This window comes from Macrobrachium nipponense, chromosome 19, assembly GCF_015104395.2.
Source record: "Macrobrachium nipponense isolate FS-2020 chromosome 19, ASM1510439v2, whole genome shotgun sequence".
Lineage (NCBI taxonomy): Eukaryota > Metazoa > Arthropoda > Malacostraca > Decapoda > Palaemonidae > Macrobrachium > Macrobrachium nipponense.
In genome coordinates, this window is record NC_061088.1 from 15,270,022 (window position 1) to 15,276,807 (window position 6,786).

A 6,786-nucleotide genomic window follows, 5' to 3' on the forward strand; every position below is an offset into this window, starting at 1 on the left:
CCCAAAGAGTCCTCTCTCATGTTGCTAATGAAGTTTAGGGAGGAAAATTGATTTTATTATGTCAGTTATGGAAGTAAATTAATACAAAAAAACATTTAGTCATCGTTAAAGGAATCTTGATTAAAGTTGAGCTGTGTTTCTAATCCTTTGGTTCACGAGAGAAGAGAGAGAGAGAGAGAGAGAGAAGAGAAGAGAGAGAGAGAGAGAGAGAGAGAGAGAGTTGAGTGAATATAGTGCACTGTATTATAGTTGTCGAAATCTGAAAACTATTCAGTCAGGAAAAATCAAAGAGAGAGCGTGTATATATATTAATATTATATATATATATATATATTATGTTATATATTATATATTTATATATATAGTGTATTTCAGAGGGTTTCGTGATACATCTTATAGATCATAGTTTATTTAAGAAACGTTTCGCACACAAAAAACACGGTGCTTCATCAGTCTGTGGAAATAAAAACAATTACATTATAAAAGGAACTCAAAATAAATACTAAGAATATTACATCATTAAAAATACCGCATAAGTTAAAAGTTAAAGATTTTAAAGCAAGGCAAAAGAACCAAGAGAGAGAGAACTAAAAACACCAACCATCCAGGGTAATAGACAGAGAAGGAATGGCAAACTTGTAACATTAATATCTGAGAATGGTAAACTGTCATTGCTTCCGTTTCCATCGTGAACTGAATATTTGAGTGTCATTGATTAATGTATTGTAAAAACTGTGCACCATTGCCATGGGATATTTAAAAAGAGCAAAAGTGTCATCCACAGATCTTCTATAACTAACTGGTTTAACAGAAGAGTCATATTGATCTAAAAATTTTGTTTCCAAGTCCGACATAAAAAAGTTAGCAAATATAGGACCTAAAGGTGATCCCATGGCAACTCCATCGACTTGCGAATAGAGTTGCTGGTTAAAAACAAACATAGAATCTTGCACAGCAAGTTCCAGAAACGGTTTTAATAGGTCTACTTTTAAACAATTTCTGGAACTTGCTGTGCAAGATTCTATGTTTGTTTTTAACCAGCAACTCTATTCGCAGGTCGATGGAGTTGCCATGGGATCACCTTTAGGTCCTATATTTGCTAACTTTTTTATGTCGGACTTGGAAACAAAATTTTTAGATCAATGTGACTCTTCTGTTAAACCAGCTTATATAGAAGATATGTGGATGACACTTTTGCTCTTTTTAAATATCCATGGCAATTGTGCACAGTTTTTACAATACATTAATCAATGACACTCAAATATTCAGTTCACGATGGAAACGGAGAGCAATGACAGTTTACCATTCTCAGATATTAATGTTACAAGAATTAACTCTGAATTCTCCACAGCAGTTTATAGAAAAAAGACATATACAGGACTAGCCAACAACTATTACAGTTCTTGTCAAAAAACTTTTAAATTAAACACTATTTACACCCTAGTGCATAGAGCATTGAAATACTCTTCTAACTGGTCCATTTTCATAATGAAATAGAATTTTTATTAAACTTTTTTCAGAGAAATTCTTATCCTAAAGATGTAGTTCTCAAAATCATTAACGTAGTATTAACCAAATTTCTCCAGCCACCTATAGCCAATTTCAATGTTCCAAAAAAGCTGGTTTTTGCATCCATCCCATGTTTTTAATACCAAGTTCTCACGCAGACTCACGCAAATCATAGAACAGGAAATTCCATGCCTTCAACTCAAACTTATTTCTAACAATCCATGCAGAATAGGCTCATTTTTTAACTTTAAAGATCGCATGCAGGCCTTCAAGAGATCGAACGTTGTTTACAAATTCACATGCCCTGGATGCCGGGCTCTTACGTTGGATCAACACGTAGGTTACTGCAGGTGAGATATTGCAGTCACATGGGTTACAGTTTTCGTACAGGTTAGAGAATTAAGCAACCAGAATTCTCAAATATAAAAATCATGCAGCAATATGTTAAAATAGAAGTCTTGAAAACAAACAGCACTTCTCCATTATTGGTTATACGAGGGACCCAGAGCACTTAACTACCTTAGAGTCCTTACTCATTAAAAGGCTGGTTCCCTCATTGAACAGTAACTCTACGGCTTCACCTTTGTATCTGGCATAGCTGTCGTCTTGTTTGGAACGCCAAAGTTTGCCATTCCTTCTCTGTCTATTACCCTGGATGGTTGGTGTTTTTAGTTCTCTCTCTCTTGGTTCTTTTGCCTTGCTTTAAAATCTTAAACTTTTAACTTATGCGGTATTTTAATGATGTATATTTTTAGTATTTATTTTGAGTTCCTTTTATAATGTAATTGTTTTTATTTCCACAGACTGATGATGCACCGTGTTTTTTGTGTGCGAAACGTTTCTTAAATAAACTATGATGTCTACTAAGATGTATCACGAAACCCTCTGAAATACTGTGATATTGCTGACTGGAGATTCTATATATATATATATATATATATATCATATATTATAATATATATATATATATATAGATATATAATATATATATACACACTCTACTTAGGGCTAATTGAACAGTTGTCGAAATCTGAAAACTTCAATTAGGAAAAATTCAAGAGAGCGGTTAGCTCTATAATTCGTTTTGGTATAACCGTAATGATCCCGAGAGAGAGAGAGAGAGAGAGAGAGAGACGTATTGAGAGAGAGTAGAGATCGTTGTGATGTCTATAAAGTCGTTTTGGGTATAACCGTAATGACCCCGAGAGAGACTTGAATGACTGTAGTGTAAGATATTATAGTTGCCGAAGTCTTGAAACCAATTCAATTGGGAAATGTTATTGAAGAAGTGCAGATGTAATGAATTCGTATTGGGTATGACCTTAATGACCCCGTTCTACGATTTTAGGAGAAATTTAAGCAGTGAATGAAACAGAACCGCAGCGATGTAACACCTTTTGGCCATAGAGTGGAGATTAGTACTTTCCGTCTTTTGCACTCGAAAGTCATCCCTTATTGGACTCGACTGTACATACTTCGCTTGTTTAGAAAAGGATTCGTCCGTCACTCACTCTTTTGGTTGTATACGGCCTATTCACAAGCACCATACGAAGTGTTGGGCAATTTAATCCGAGAAAAAATGTTTTTAAGAACTCACAGATTTTTTATATTTTACTCTTTATTTATTTATGATATTTTCATTTATTTATTTATGTATTTATTAGTTATTATTTTTATATAAAGACTTTTTCACGAGTTGTGAATCCCCTCCCCAAATAAGAAATAAATAATATTATCTTTTACGCATATGTAATCATTAAACCAGAACTTTTAGATTTTTTAAACCATTTTTTTATTTTATAAGGTCTATTCACAAGCACCCATACGGATTGATGGATTGATGTGCGCAGTCTGTTAAAAAAAATATTTTATTCTTTTTTTATTTTTTTAAACGTTTTTGGTTGTAAAACCAGGAAACTGTTTCATATTTTTAGTTTGCTTTCATAAGGTCTAAGTATTCATAAGCACCCTACGAAGTTGAATGTTACAGTCTAATTAAAAAATTGATTTATTCTTTTTTTTAAGCGTTTGTAATCGGAAAACCAAAACTTTCAGATTTGTTTTTAATGTTATTCGTCTGACGGAAGGCGCTGGTGAGATGTTCATACAGTAAACCAACAGATACATTAAAACAAAAATTATAAAATCAGCCTTATATGACCTTATCTAGATTTAAGTATCCTGGTTTCTTCGCTAATTCTGATTTTGTTAATTATCCAGAGTCTCCCGTAAACATGAATAATTTACAAACATTTGCGGCATTTGTGTAATGTGCTGGTATTTACTGATACCGGTGTATATTCTTTGTTCAACATCAAACATTTCAGTGGATGGCTGCAGAGGAAATACAACACAACGTTATTGCTACACTCATGTCCGTGTGTGTGTGTGTATTTCTGTGTATTGCTAAGTGTTGTCCATAAGCCATCTTAATGATTTATGACACAATCTAAGTACTGAGGTTGCCGTCTTTGCCGACCTAACAAGATCGTTGACAATGGGCCCTATTTGGTCAGTGTTTTTGAAGCCTGTCTACCTCACGGACGGTGTTATAATCAATGTTTTTTGTCATCTCGTGTGGCGTCATCTAGGGCGAGCTTATTGTTCACGTTACGTCTTTCGAATTCACCATATTGTTTGGAGACTTGAATTACTTCAAGTCAGGGGCCCCTTTAGTGGGCTTGTTCCATACGAATAGGGTTTATCTTCTGAATAATAGAAATGATAATTCTATCTATTTTCACATGTTCCAGTGCCTTTGGTCTGCCGAGTTAGGCTATATTGCTCTTATTGTTGTTATTTCCTCCATTCCATTTTCTGTTCTTTTTTTATACATTTTTTTCCATTCCTTATAAGGTTTTTCATAAATGTAATGAATTTAGTAGCCAGCTCTTTCATAAACTTAATGAATTTAGTAGTCAGCTCTAAGACGAGTTATACTACAAAAAATGAAAGATATATCAAAAAATATATATAATATAGTAAATGAAATAGAGTATTATAAATTAGTAAATGAAATAGAGTATTATAAAATAGTGAATGAAATAGAGTATTATAAATTAGTGAATGAAATAGAGTATTATAAATGAGTAAATGAAACAGAGTATATGTATAACTGACCACTGTTCAGTAATAACCTTTGTCCTCATTTTTTGAGATTTAATTAACAGAAATCTGCTGATTGAAAAAATCAGTTGGATGGGGTAGATTACTCTGGGCATTGGGGAGGGATGATGATTACACTGGCCCATAGTAGGAGTCAATTGAATCCCCTTTTTGTTACTCTCTGGAAGATAATCCCATTCTGGTATGTCTCCCTTCCAGCGAATCCTCTTGTTGAGGTTATGTTTTCAATGCTGCTAAAACCTTCTCTTTCAGGTATGTTACACTGTATTACATTTTACACCTTAAAGCTCTTCCACTTCCGTACACGATTTCATCTGGAATCGTGAGTGTAAGAAATATGAATCATTCTTACTACATGACGGAACCATCTTCAAACACTCTAGTCCATCCTTGCACCTTGTCCTAATTTTAAGTGCAGCGACGCCAGTTTTAGTAGCTTTAATCAATAAACCAATTCTAATTGTAATGGCGCTTAAGTGTATCTACACCCTGTCTGTTCTGTTTATGCCTCATAGTACACCAGCAGTTCATTTCAACATTAACCTTCAACTTTTTTCTTATTTGCATACAGCATCCATACATCGCTTTCACAACGGAGTGTTGACATCCAAGTCTCTTCATACATGCGTTATTCGTGAGAGAGAGAGAGAGAGAGAGAGAGAGAGAGAGAGAGAGAGAGAGAGAGAGAGAGGGCCCCGGAGATGGGGTTGGGGTTGGTTGCTTTCAACCGAATACATTCTCTGTTACAGATTACTGTTATTCGGGGAACTTTGACGGTGATTTCCCCTAGGTCCAGCAAACATTTCTTACTGAGGCAAATCAGAATTAACTCCTCCCTGTGGGGTTATATGCGATACAATCCAGACTTGATATATTTTCATTTCTGTGGCTTAGAAAAGCAAGGAAAACTTCTGAGTACTTGCGAATTTTCGGCTAGGTACTTTAAACCAAGTGTTTTAATGGGCCTTTTATACTTGAATGACTATATATTGCGATTTCGGCTAGATAGATAAAGAGGCTAATTATGTATTATGATTTCTTAGACTGTAAGAGAAGTGAAAAAAAAAAAGCTTTACAATGGTGTAATACTAAAATGAATGACAGTGGGTTGCAAAGAGGCAGAGGATGACAAATTTTTATTAAAGTTCTATTAAAATGAAATCAGAAAGTGAATTAACATGAAATTCTTATGCGACTGATGACATGTAAATTGAGTAATTAATTAATGGTCTCTCTTGAATGTTCAAATGATTAATTAATAATGTCCCCTGATTTTAAATCCTGATTTTAAATGTTTAAACGAACTGAAAGCACTATATATATATATATATATATATATATATATATATATATATATATATATATATATATAATATAAAATTGCTTTCAGTTTGTTAAACATCTTAAATCAGGAGATATCATCAATTAAATCATTAATTTTCCCAGGTCACGTTGTGACCCATCTTCACTGGCATAAGAATTCTCATGTTGATACTCTGGAAGAATTTTTTTTTTTTTTAATTATTTTGCTTTCAGTTCGCTTGAACATCAAGAGAGACCATTAATTAATTACTCAATTTCCATATATATATATATAAATAAAGATAAATGCCACGAAGGAAAAATAAACGAAGGAGTCTTGCGAGATCTTTCGGCTGAAAAAGCCCTTACTGAAGCAGCTACTGACAAAAATACGAGAAAAGACAAATACAAGAGATGTCTTATCACGAAATCTTTTAGAATCTGCTTTAATACAACTTACTTTTCATTGTAATTTCAATGTTAGTCGTGGCCTTTTTCATTTAGACCCTTGTATCTGTAACATGTTTAAGAATGACCTCAAATATATAATTACTGACTTAAATAAAAATCAGTTGCCTTAGAGTTATTAAAAAAAATTTTATTGTAATGTATGTCTGTCATTTTTTGTGAATATGGGTTTTGTCTACCAGGTTCCGTATAGCTGTCACCTATAATCCTTTAATTGTCTGGAGATTGTATCTGAGATGATTGTCTTAAACCTTTAATTGCACCCTTTGTTTATGCTTGTTTGGGAAGGTTTCTTATCTTCCAGGTGTGTCGGATTCTAGGCACTAATCCTTTTTAATTAATCCCATCTCGTCAGTTATACGCAACCTTCTTGTTTTATTG